This window comes from Egretta garzetta, unplaced genomic scaffold (genome assembly GCF_000687185.1).
Source record: "Egretta garzetta isolate BGI_Z169 unplaced genomic scaffold, ASM68718v1 scaffold697, whole genome shotgun sequence".
Classification (NCBI taxonomy): domain Eukaryota; kingdom Metazoa; phylum Chordata; class Aves; order Pelecaniformes; family Ardeidae; genus Egretta; species Egretta garzetta.
The window spans coordinates 190,850-204,872 of NW_009260141.1; positions in this window are offsets into that span (position 1 = coordinate 190,850).

Sequence of the window (14,023 nt, forward strand, 5' to 3'; positions counted from 1 at the left end):
GAAAGAGAAGCAAATCTGAACTACTCCTTCGTGAGAACATTGTCAGAAAAATTTCCATCCAGAAAAGACAAGCATTTACTGGCACTAACTGACCATAGTATCTAGATAGCCCCAAAAGGAAAGAGAGTTGAATTTACCTTGGCAGCCAGTCCTTGAAGTCCTGTTAATTTGGAGGAGCAATACAGAAATGGGACTCACGCTTTGTCCGCTGTTTTGCTCATCTCTAGATCCTCCAAGAAACCCAACTGCTTGAAAACCCCTTTCTCTTTTTTCTTCCCCCCTCCTCCCGTCATTTTGTAATCCACAATGCAATCACAGCACAGCTGTTCTGGGAGATTATATGGGAAGTGATTGGCGCTGCTGGCTGGGATTTAGTGCAGAAGAGTGGCCTGTATTGACTGAGTAGAAAGTTTCTGTAAAACACAGAAAGATCTCAGACATCCCCATGTGGTGGCTGTTTGGGAGCTTGTGTGGAGCGAGCTGGTGGCCCTCTGGCCAATGCCTCAGCGGATGTGTGACCTTAGCTCAGAAACTACCAGCACCCTTGGCCTCAGGTCACCCCTCGCCCTGTGCACTGTCTCAGCAGAATGGCAAAGGCCACAAGCCCCCCAGCCCTGGGATATCCTCCTGGCCAGACCTGCCAGCTGCAAAAAGGGGAGAAGACAAAAATGGGGAGAGGAAAGTCTATGGGGCTGCAGCTGCTCTGAGGACTGAGGATTTCAGACCCTGCGGTGACGCCAACCCAGGTCTCCCCGTGGGCACTGGAGACTTTAATGACAACAGGAACCCCTTAGCAGAAGCGCTGCTGAGTGGCAGACTGGCACCATGGCACCACCACCGTGACAGAGGTATGCGAAACCATGAGGAGTCAAAGAAGTCCAATACTCAAAGGATGGGAGCGTGGGGAAGACTGTCAGTGTCCGTCGTAGTGGCAGAATTTACCAAGGCGCGAAGTTCACCAGGAATCCCAGCTCTCAGCAGCCTCACATCGGATGAATATGGGAAGCTAGTAAGGAGAGACAGAAAGACTCACACTCACACGAAGTCCCCTCTGAGCTCTTGTCCTGAAAGTTTAAAGGCTCCCACAGTACCTGAGGGTGTTGATACACCTCATTTGGTATCAGAAACAGTGAAAAGTAAGAATGGTGTCACCTCTCATGAGAAGGAACTGTCACCAGAGGGCACGGAGCAGCACTGCCATTGAGTCAAACTGCAAGGGAGAGGAGCACCACAAAGGTACGCACCCAGTTCCCCACACAGGCTTTGCCCCGTGCCAAGCAGGTGAGGGTCCCACCACCACCATGAGGGAGCAAGGCAGATCCCCTGCACGCCTGCCCCACTGCTCAGCCGGGACAGAGGGAACCAGTGCTCCATCTGCTCTCATCCCTGGCTTCCACCACCAGAGCCCAGAGGCGGGGAGGCAGGGGAGGGGTTGGCTCTGGGTGACAGCACAGCCTGTGACAGCCCCGGCACCGCAGAGGCAGCAGATGCAGCCGACAGGTTCATGGGGTTGGCGTACGTGGGCTGTGCTACCACAGGCTTCTGACCCTTCCTGCCCTGAGCAGAAGGGTCCATAGCTCTGTGGCTATTTTAATCCTAGTCACTGCATAAGCTCCTCTAATATAGATAATCATTTCTAAGACAGGCTAACTGGAAGCAACACTAAATGTTTCTGTGCTCCATGGCCTGCCTTCAGGTTTTTTGATTCATAAAAAGGTTCTGTTTGACACAGATGTACTTAATTTACTGACATAGGTAGAATAACAGCTGATGCTGTTTAGAAGGAGAGTGGTAATTTTTTTTTTTTCCCCATTGTTCAGCCTCTCTGCATCTGGACACCTTAAGTTTGGCTTCTAAATGCTCAGGATTCAGCTGGTTTTCAGGCTCAAGAATAGCTAAAGTCCATCTCTCTACTGGTAATCCTTAACGTTAACATGTTCCTAATTTTAAGCTTGATGGGAGTCTCACTAAAATCCAGGATGCTAGAGGTCAGTTTCTAAAGCTGGGATCACAGCATATATATTGGTGAAATGAGACTGAATTAGATTTATATGGATAAGAATTCAGATTTAAAAATAAATTTATCAGAAATATGCTATGGTTTCAAAAATATGCGGATGTCAGATTTAGTATTCTGAATAATGGCAGATATTTATCCTTCCAGAAGATGGCAATCTTTCTCTAGTCTTCTTTTTGGGAGTCTGCTGCTCATGTGTGTGCTGGGGGGAAGCAACACCCAACTTTAGGCTTCTGTTCCTTCCCTTTATGTTTTTTCTTCCTCTATCTTCCTCTTTTTTTCCATTTCTGTGAACACAACCTCTTTACCTCACTTGGAGATATGGGGGGGTTGAATTATCTTTGAGTTATCTGAGCCTGAAGAGACTTCTGAAATCATTGGGGAAAGAAAAATGAGGAATAAATAGAGGAGCTTAGCAGGGCATTTGCTCTACCTTCTGCCCTGCAAGGAGTTATTCTTTCTAATACATTTCCTAATATTTTGTCAAGTACCATATTAACTTTGTCAACGTGTTTCCATCCCCAAATTATTGCACACAGCTCATAGAACATGAACACCGAAGCACATTTCCTGATGTTTGACAAACTTCCCTTAGCAAAATTGTATGGTGGTGGGCTTTTTTTTCCTTAAATCTCCTTTCCAACCTCGCCTTAATCTGACCAGTTAAGAACAGGAAAACCAAGCTGTATCTGTCTTTCACCCTCCTGTGCCTTCAAGTTTTCTCCTCTTTGAAAACTGGTATTTCCCACCATATCTTGGCTTGGCTAGAGGGTTTGGATGTCTCTTTCTCTTTGAACTCAGCAGCAGCCAGTCCCTGGTGACTTGTTTAAAATTCACCCATTGAAATAAATGCCCATAGCAGTCCATTTCCCGCGCAATCGGCCAAGTGCTTGGCTTATAAAAACAAAACAAGGAAACGAAATGCAAAACACAATCCTAGCACAACACCTCTCCTGAGATTGCCAACTCTACAGAAGCCCGGGCATTTACAAGTGATGCACTTTTATCCCAGCCGTACCACACACAAACAGTGTGTACCCTGCCCCAAAGCGGCATCCTCAACTCCCAGGGATGTTGGTGGAAAAGAAGGGCGAGGAGCCCTTACCAGGTAGGGCCCAAAAATGGCAGGTTTTAGCTGGCAGGTCTCAAGAGGTGCACGGCTCTTCATAGCCCTCCATGCGGCCCTCCTCCCCAGGGGTATCAGGGGTCATGCGCCGTCCTGACATTGGCTCTTCAGCTGTCCTGAAGAGGAAGAGGGAGGAGGAAGAGCAGCTATTTACACCCATAACATCACCCTGCAAAACCTGGACAAAGATGGGCTCATACTCACCCCTCATTCCACACACTCCTCACACGTGACACTTCCCACCGCTCCTGTTTTTGCTGTTTTTACAGGAAAACCGTCCAGCGCTGCAGTCCCCTCCCTTGCTGCCACAGGGAAAGCAAGATGACTCCGGGTGGCAGTGACACCGAGGGAGCCAGACTTCTCAAACCCAGTGACAGACTGCAAATGCCAGATTTCTCCCTGAGCTCTGAATAATTCCACTCAGATTGTAACCTTTATTTAGTTGTTTGCATGATGCATTAACTCTTGCTCTGCAAATGACCTCACCAGGCATATTTTTCTAGCCTAAGCGCATTTAAAGGTGAATTCTGTTTTTAAACAGAAACGGCTTACATTGCTAGACATCAAGTCTATGGCAGAACAGAAATACAGACTGAACTGGAATAAGTAAATGCATCTTAAAGATGAGCAAACAAGCTTGCCATCAGTTTGGACCTAACTACTTTTTTTTCCCTTTCTCTTTTTTTTTTTTTTTTTTTTTTTTTTTTTCCTTTTTTTTTTTTTTTTAAAAAAATTTTTCTTTGGTTGTTTTTTTTTTTTTTTTTTCTTTTTTTTTTTTCCTTTTTTTTTTTTCTCAAAACAAGTCTTACTTGGCTGGATTTTTTTTCTCATCTTTGTGGCTATGAACTGTTCAAAAAACTCATAGAAAATAGACATGAAAAGAAAAAAAATCAACTGCAGCAACACAGACTTTGAGGACTCTCTAGTGATTCTAGATGCCTCAATTTCTAGATAAGCAACATAAGACTACTTGAAGGGTGTTGCTTTTCACAGAGTACTTAGACTGGCAACTCCGGGATGTGTTCACCTGAGCACACAGAAAAAAAAAATGTTATTTTAGCCAACCATAAACCGTAAGCATCCAAGAAAAAGAAAACTTTTTATATAGAGAAGGATATTAAAGAGGAGTCAGTCCAGCCAAGGGTCCGTACAAACCCCCAAGCAGATAAAGGCTTGCCTTACCCACTGCTCACTATCCCCTCTGCTCTTCTGAGGCATCCATTGAAAATACTACAAGGTGATCATAGGCTCTCCCCACTATTTCTTTCTCTCTGACTGAACAAGTAGCAGCCAAGAAATTCCATGAGATCTGACCAGATGCTTTGAAGTCTACCAAGTCTGTCATTTTATTCATGGGTTAATTCTTTCTGAGCTCGCTAATTCATCACAGTACAGTATATCAGCCACAGGACTGGCAGGTTGTCCCTTTCTGCAGAATGCATCTTCGTAATTTGGTAGTCCCCTTTATGAAAATTGTTGCCAATTTTAAATCTACCTTTGATGGGGTCTCAGTCTGTTACTCCACAGAATCATGAAGACCCAGACTCAATGGCTTGTCACAGGCTCATGAGGTTTTTTTGTCGTTAAGAGGGACCATTACAACAACACGATCTCATCCCTGGTGTAACAGAACCCAAAGAACTTCAGACAATCACTTCTAGTGATACACAGAGCTCCTGCTGGAGCTACAGCACATGTTTTATACAACTAACTAGTATCGACTGTGCAACAGGATATGATGGAAAATCCATCACAGCCTTAGAAAAGTTATTCCAATGGTTAATTAACCTCATTCTTAGAATTTTGCTCTTGATTTGTAAGCACATTGTCTGTTTCAGTTTTCCAACCTCATCAGGCTTCTCAACACACAAATAAATAGCCAGTGAAATAATTTCCTAAAAATGTTATTGTAGGAGTCACAAATCAATGCATTTCATTAGAGGCACACAGTGTGATCTAACAGGCTGGCTGACGGCCCAAATTCCTAGTTCTGTACTTGGCTCTGACACATAATTTTCCCCTCCCATTGGCCAAGTCATTAGTGGTACGTTTACACTGCAGTCAAAGCAGTGGCCGTGGTGGGGAGTAAACATTCAGTGCTTGTTGTAATTGGGTGTTGCTAGCGATTTCTCTCCGGCAATATGGAGCACAATGCAGCGTACAAACCTCAGTCCAGAAACGGAGTAGCGTAAGCTGTGCTGAGCTCCACATTGCCATGGCCGGGCTGATTGTTCAAAAATAGCCCTCATTTCAATACACTATGAAGTTGGGTCTTCACAGTCATTCCCACAGATGCAAATCCACAGCACAGCTGATCCTCGTTGATGTTGGAATCAGCACAAAGCCGGTGGGAAAGAGACACTCTGTTTTGATAATGACAAAACTTGAGGATCTAAAATTAATCTGTGCAAAGAGTACATCACATATGTGGGAGATCTTGGAGTCAAAGAAACATTTAATAACAGTTTTAAAGCAAAAAATACTTGAAAGACTACAGTTGAACCATGCTGCACTTTGGTTTCATGTATGGAAATGAGTAAGTCAAAGCAATTATTCTTCGCTTCAGTTTATCTTTTCCTCCATTTCACTATGGTGAATCAGAATAAGCAGAGCTAGAAGAAGCCTCCAAAGATTAACTAGTCAATCCCCCTGCATCAATATGACCAAGGCACCCTGAAGACCTTCAAGCCTACTGTTAACATTTTCTGCGAGGCAGATACTGCTACCATCCTGGTTTGAAGTCAGTATATTCCCTTGTAATATCTCGATTCCAACCAAGTCACAATATCCAACAGAAAACTCTTCCATTTCTTCTAAATGCCATAGTCTCCATCCCACATATGAATTATTTACTCACGTGGATTGTCCCCTTGAGGCCATTGGAACGACATGGTTTACTAAAGTTACACTCACGCACTAGTATTTGAGGAACCAGTGCTTCAAAGGAAGGCTCTAAGCTAGCAGGAGAGGTTGGAAATCAAAAAGAGTGAGTAAGACAGAGAGTTAGCTTTTTTGAGGTGAGGCGTGGGAGGTGTTTTCGTTCTTTAGCTATTAAAAACTTCTTGCTTTGGCAAGAAAAAAAAAGGGGGAGAGAAAACTGGGAGGGGAAGGATTCATGAATAAAGAGGCAGCATGGCAAGAGGCACAGCAACCAGGGTGGCCAGAAGGCACAAGGGAGTCTCTCAGGCTGGCTTTCCTGATGAAGCAGAGACTGTAGTGAGCACAGGTTAGCGGATCCAAGGTCTAATATGCTGGTCTAAAGAGAATAGTAAACCCAGCTTTCTTCGCAGCGCTGAGCAGTGGGTTTATGTTACAGTGGGTGCTTTGAAAACAACGGCACTGGATATCATAATTGCACCTTTTATCTTTCTGGATGTCCTGGTAATGACCCAGGACTGAGGGCGTCTCCTTTTTCCCCGGATATAATGAGGATTTTGGATCCCCTTCCATTCTTTCATAGCATTTTGGAGCTGTGGCTTCACGGAGGGTCCTGCTGGCAAGCTCATGCTCCCGTGCCCTTGCCTGCTGTGGCGGGCAGCACCACGAGGCTGCCTGTGCACTGAGGAGGGGACAGGTCAGAACAGGGCAGCAATGACACAATTTTGGGCCCCCCTTGGAGGCCCAGAGGGAGCAGGCGGTGCCGGGAGCAGGCGGTGTCACCGCCGCAGGCGCAGGGTGGATGCAGCACGTGTGTGCCATGGCCGGCGAGCTGCGGGGCTCCCAGGCTTCCCTACAGCTCCTGGGGGAAGGGAGGGCCCCAGTCAGTGGAAACGGAAACGAGAAATATTTTGGAAACTGCCAGCAGAGAACTTGGGCGTCTCCCTCTCTTCTGCTGGGTTTTTTTTGGTTGTTTTTTTTTTTTTTCTGTTTTCTCTCTCCTCCTCCTCCCTCCGTACTTCCCTGTTTCCTCACAGCCAGGTTTCCGCTTGCCTGGGCAACCCTGGTCCGATGCACAAAGCAGGGACATCACTTCCCCATGGTGGCCCTGGCCATGAGCAGGAGGAGTCTGGGGGCAGTGACACCACCCTGGGGCAACGGAGGGCAGGGCGAGGTGACCCAGCAGCCACAGCCAGGGCCCTTTGTGCAAATCCTTTGCAACTTGGGCCTTAAAGCATGTGCTGTTATTTCCATTAGGCCCACAGTTAAAAAAAAGAATAATAAACAACTGTCCTTCCTGACCCCCATTATTCTTTTCTGAGCAGGCTCAAGCCGCAATCACTCAAATGCTCATTATTTAGCCAAATTTGGGGGCATTTTGTCATAGATGGCAAAAGGCGTGTTCCTGACAGAAAAACTGTGATTTATTTTAAAGCAAGACACTGCTCAGGAGCTGTTTTCTTAAAAGAAAAAGTCATTAAGATTTTTATTTTTTTTTTAAATGTGGATAAACCAGAATATTCCCCTGCCAGCCTTGTTCTCAGAAACAGCTAAGTGGTTTTGACTGAAATTAAAAACAAAACCAAAAAGAACCCAGTAAAACAGCTGAAACAGACGTGAACTAGAAGATGTTGGCTCCAAGTCTGGCAAAGGCAAAAGCAACCAAAGCCAAACCTTGTGATGGGATGTGTCAAGTGACTATTATAATAAAGAGGCAACGCTACTAGCAATGTCTTCCATGTTCTGCACACCCATTAAAATGCTAATCTCAACATTAGTCTTTCCCAGGTAGCCAAGGATTATAATTGCCGAGCTTTACAACTAAGTATTAAGCGTCGTGGCTCAACAGCTTGACTGAACAAGAATTATTTGCCATCACCTGAACAGGGTAAGCATGACGGAAGGAGAACATTTGGCTAGCGTGTTATCACAGGCAGAGCTTAGAGGAATCAGGTCAGGCAGAATGGCAAGAAAACTTCAGAAACCTCTTCCAAACAGTGAAAAATAGTCATTTGTGGAACAGTCTCTCATGGGAAGCAAAGGATGCCCATTGCTTAAATCATACACAATCAGACTGGATAATGCACTGGAAAAATGTGCTGTAGGCAAGAATCTTGCAGGAACTGGGCTGGGCTAGAATGTGAGAAGATGGACTGGATGAGCTAGCAAGATTTTCCCAACTCTAATTTCTATGATTTTTTTTTTTTTTTTTAAATTGGCTGTAGTTTGCATTGCTTGAAATTCCTTCACACAAGTTACAGGCTTTCTGAGTGAGGCAGAAGATGGGGCTGGAGAGAGAGAGGTGGGTGTGTTTCCTGGATGACACAAAAAAAGAGAAGCCTGAAGCTTCACAGAGGCTGTGAAACTAGAAAGACCGGCTGGAGAGAATGGGAGGGAGCACAGCTTGGAGGGGCTGCTCCCACCAGGCTGATGCACGTGCAGGTGAGCTACGCTGAGGACCCAGTGGGTGAGGATCAGGGGTTAGGTCAATGGTTTTGAGGGAGCTGTGACCCTACTTAAGCATGCTGTGGTCGCTTATGATCAGCCTTCAGCACTGGGCAAGAAGTGGGAAGGCTCAGCTCTAGCTCTCTGCGTGACTCTCCCCTTCTAGTTTTCACCAAAGGACTTCTGAGTTAGCAGAACATTTGATTAGGGGCTTCTCTCCCACCCTCCTTCCTTTTAAAGCAAGAGTTTTCTGATTTGTTTTGGTTTGAAATCAGCTTTCAGAGGGTTGGATTAAAGCAGAGATTGCAGAGCTGGTACTTCACTCCTCCTTTAATCCGGTGCTGGACACAACAAACATCTTTAATTACTCCCATCAGTCCTGAAGCCTCAACACACAGCTTTGCCAATGCACCACAACCCTGACTCAAAATCCCTAGCATTTCAGTTCATGACTGAATGCCGTCACAGGTCAGCTCCTCTCCTTTCAAGAGACTCAAAGCAGGTCACGGCCCTGTGTTACAGCCCTTTACCACTCCTGGTGAGTCTGTCTGTGTTGCAACCCTAAGGATGCGCCAGGGTTGTCCTAATGGGTACCCGAAGTGCAACCTGTATTGAGCAATCAGCCTAGGAAAGTCCATCCATCCTGCTGTACCACACGTTTTACTATTCCAGCCTTGGAACACCTCCTGGTTTGGGCTAACACAGCAGTCCAGGATAACACCTCCCTCTGCAATCGTCATGCTCTCTGTTTGGGATGATGGTGGTATTTGAAGTGCAATATTGCTAAGATTCTCAACAAAAGCATTCTGGAATTTACTGGTGTTTCTTTCCACCCACAGTCTGTTACAGACCTTAAATGTGTGCTTCACAGCTTTGCTGGAGCAGATCTGCTGTTCCCCTCTTCAGAGATTAAAATGCATTTAATAATTATTAAATGAAAATTGAACTCTGGAGTGACTGAACTTCCCCACAAATCCTTCATTGCCACTTTTACAGCCGGCTTAGCCTCTGCACTGAAGATCTGGAGACTGTTCTTTTAAAAGCTCAGTTGGGGTCCTCAGGAGGCTTTGAGATCTTCTAGGATGCAAAAGCTACTGAAGTCTTTTTGTTGTTGCTAAAAAAAAAAAACCTGTGGGTCGCAGATCAAATCTGGTACGGCACAAGGTGTCCCAGGCAGCACCAATTGCTGTCTTGGGGATGTATTCTGGCGAGCGGAGGCAGGATGTCAGAGGAGCCATACCTCCAATCTGGCCGCCTTTATTGTATTTCCTAATGGGAAGATCCCTATACCATTCCTTCTCCACCTCTTCACTCACAGGCTTTCACTGGGGCCCTGACTCAGGCACCCGTCTCCCTAGCACATAAACAAAATGTACATCCAGGGAAAGTGACTTGACGCCTGCAGGATCTCAGCCAGCTTATTCCATCACTGCTTGGAAAATGGCCATGGCTTGGAATGCCAATGTCCACCCCCAAAAAGCTTCTCTCTCTTTTTCTGAGCCCCCACAGCCCCTCTCAGCTACTAGGTTACATGTGGGTGCTGAGACTTCCCACAGAGGAGAGCAGCAGGGAGTGCAGGGAGTGCCGCTTCCACCTCCTACCCTGGAGGTGGAGAGATTTAATCAAGTGCTTTCCACAGAGCTTAGGGCTCCTAGCAGTGATGATGGAGAATAATGAGTTTCCTTCTGATCATTAGGAGGTTCTCGCAGAGGCTTTCCCTGTAGTGCTGACAGCCTTCGGGGATACAGGTGCATCTGCTGGATGCTGCAGACACCTGCTCTGACCCCGTGCGCAGCATTCACCTTCAGGCCCTCTCCTGCCCACACTAAGGCCATGGTTTCTCTTACATCTCCGTCTTCTTAGGATGACATCCAAGCTGGGCTGAAAGACTTCAAATGACAAGGAACTTACTGTCCCTATGCTGCCCTACTGGCTAACCAGCCTCGCAGCTGAGTGTGCACACCCTATTTCTAGATGGCCTTCAGCTGCCAGCCACTGAGGACTGAGGTGACTTCTGTATGAGTAAGCTGAGCAGCCCAGGCCGTGCACTCAAGCCCTGACATACAATGTTCTGCACTGTTGAACTGTTAGCGTGCTTCGTGGCAAGTTTTGGCTTGAGGCAGCTAGTACACTCCTAACAACAGCAGGGCTGAGTCTGATACCACAGGCCAGGGCATCGTTCCCAACAGGTGATTTGGGCAAGGCTACCTTCTCTGGGGGAGAAGAAATTTTATTTGGAGGGATGCTGTGCCACTTGCCCTCAGGTTCAGAGAACTGGCCCTGGCTCGCTTTATTTACTAGTGTAGGTGTAACCTAGATTTCGACGAGACCTTTTCTGCCAGCGTTGTTTACTATTAGAAATCTCTCTCCCAAGTGAAGTATTTGTGGACTGTGACTAAGTCAATTCCTAACTTTCTCTTATATAAACTACATTTTGAGTACTTTCCAGTTTTCAGCATCCTTTGCAAAATACAAACAGGAAAACAGAAGACAGCACTCCAGTATGATCTCACCAGCCATGCCTGTGCTCCACGTCCTTCCCAGCTTCCCTTCACCTTATGAGCATAGCGCAAGGCACAAGTCTTCCTGTCCTCACCTGTGCACCTCATTTCCAGGGTCAGAGATCCTACAGGTGAGCGCCAACTGGACGTACACTGATCTCGTCCCTGACATGAGCTCTCAGGGGACCAAGAGTTTAAAGGATGCCAGGTTACACTTCTGCTGCTCAGCTTGGACACAGAGGTTAGTGGGACTGAAAAAATGAAAATATCCCACTTGCTATTCCCCTTATACATTTAGGAGTGATGTCTTTCCTAAACTGTTGGGGTTTTTAGCCTAAAGATTATTTACCGTGTTGTTCATATCCTCTATAGTGGCACCGTGTTCCAGGATACCATCCCCAATCTCCCTGGCACATCCCACATATAGACTTTGCTACAAGAAGGTAGCCGTGGCATTTCATTGTTGAAATGTGCTCAAGAGATCCATCTCTGCCCGTGCAATTTGAGCTGACTTTGCTGTTGTTGCCCTCCCTGCTATTATTTGTGTGTCATGCAAACATGCCAGCAATTAAATTTTCCTGATAGATGAGTTCAGTACCATCAGGCTAAAACTTTACCTCCGTAGGAACCCCACAAGAAGCACTTGCTGATAACAGGATCCCCCCCAGCAGGTACTTTCTGAAGCCTAGCCATCGATAAGCTTTCAAGCCATGCAATTGAGGCTGTGTTGATTATCTTTGCCTCTAACCCTGCCATCCACAAGAAGGTTTCTGCATCACAGCCCACAGACTCTTACATGCCATGGTCTTGATCATTACACTGTAACACAGAAATAACTGTACTACAAATGAAAGGATGGGTTTGTATGTAAGGCATTGCCCTTGGACACCGTCCCAGAGCTCAGCTGTACAGGTCTACAAGAAAGGCCACCCTACCACTCTACCTCTCATCTTTATGAGTGCAGCAAGGCTCAGTCATTGCTGTTCACAGGGACGTTGGCCACACCAAACCAGAGAGCCACGGCAGGGCACTTGGTGCTAGAAGTTAGGCGAGCACGTAGACGGCGTCACCCTGTCACTACGTTCGCACTCATGACTTGGGGGAACACTGATGCAAGTTGCCGCACTGTTGCAAAAACAAATATTACAGCGTTTCAGCCTAGCCAGCCCTCTGGTGTAACACAGCTGTCACTCTGCCTCAGCACAATTGTCACCACCTTGCTAGGCAACCATCACAACATGACAATGGGCTGTCAATGTACAGCAGGATGGTCTCAAGGCCAAATCTTCAGCAGCAACCTCCAGGACTTCTTTTGTAGAGCTCCCCTTGGATGGGTAGCTGAGGAAACAGATTTTCTCCAGCAAGCAGGATTTGCATGGGTCATTAAAAAAGAAAAAAGGGAAGATAAAAGCCTCAGCCTGCTTTGCAAGCACAAGTGCAGCTTGCAACTACGAAGCCAAATTTTCCAGCCATCAGAATGAGTTTTACCCTCTATCTGCCCCTTTCTTCTCTTTCCCCAGACAAATACTGCACTCTCTGAGTCAAAGGCACAGTTTTAGGGGTTAAATCCAGACCCCTTGGAAAACACCATGTCTGCCACACTGGAAGCTTATTGCCAGCACAAAGACTTCCCCCTGAAAAACGACTGGTGACTTCTTTCTACTGGGGCACTGCTGCTTAGAGGGACAAGGCTTTAGAGTTCCGTGGCATTAAGGGCTGAGCATTAGATAAAGCTAAGAAAGCAGGAGACTCATTGTGCTAACCCTTATCTCCAGAAACACCTTTGACATGCAGAATATTTGCTCACCGTGATTACCTGGGTGGACAGGTTATAGTTGCTTAAATTATTTACTTTTAAAACCACAGCTATTCGCCTCCACCCTTCTCATGCTGCCTTGTGTGCCCCAGCGCTAACACGCCTTAGCATAACTGGGGAACACTGGGGAGGACTGTAAGGAGTGCCAGGAGGGTGATTCCTTGGGGATGCATCTGGCAAGAGACAGAGACTTCCACTGGGACCAGTCATCAGCATGAGAGAGCAAAAGAAGTGTCACCTCCCTCTGCTCTGAGGGCTGCTGGGCAGAGGAGTCCCAGGGGAGCAGAGGACACAAGTGCAGTAAGACCAAGCCTGGTAGAAAGACATATATCCCTTCCCCTTTCCCTGCCCCTGCTGGATCAGAGGCTGGGCTGGGTTTCAGTTAATCAAATAAATACAGCTTTACAGGCCTCATGCACAGTGCACAGAGTGGGTGCATGCTCTCCCATCCCTGCTGGTGGAAAACAGATCTGGCTCCCTCCTCCCAATGCTCCGTGCATCTCAAAGACTCTTGCACCGTTCCGTACCAGCTGCCTGCAGGGAGTGAACAGCAGAATTGAATGGAAAGGCACAGTTCTGGGTGTCCTGGAGACTCTGCCACCACTATCATACTGACAAGAAACACCTTGAAGTGTAGAAGAGAAATGGAAAATCAGCACTGGGTTACTGTTCAGAAGGAGCCTGTGTTCCCTGAGGTCACTGGCAACATCTGCATTGTTTTTTTTATGGTGCAGGGTTACACCCATAGTCTTCGTCCCAGCCAAAGCAAGTTCATTTTCTGGCCTGCGGTGTGTTCTTCTGTGTCCAGTCCAGTTTTGGAGACCAGAACTGATAGGCTAGTCGTCCATTGCTGTGTTTCCCTTGGGAAGCTATTCCACACACCAACAGAAGTCAGTTGCTAACAAAGATTTCCTGATACTCAACTGAAAATTTCCTTTCACTCAAGCTCTTTCCATTACTCCAGCTATTTTCTTTTGGATCTTTTCCCTCAAGCAGTGTATTCCACTTGTCTCCAGTCTTCCAAGACAAAGTTTCATCACTCTGTGTGCAAGCCCAGCTTTTCAGAAGAACTCCCCGTCCCAGCCCTGCCCTGCCCTGGTTCCCCCACCCCTGTCAAAAAGAAGCACACCGCTTGCAGGACTGGGAGCAAGAGCCAGATTTTCAGAAGCGATAAGAAACCACCGTTCCAGAGCAGTCTGGGAGCAGCATCTGTGACCACCTGCAGCCGCCCACAGCAGGCA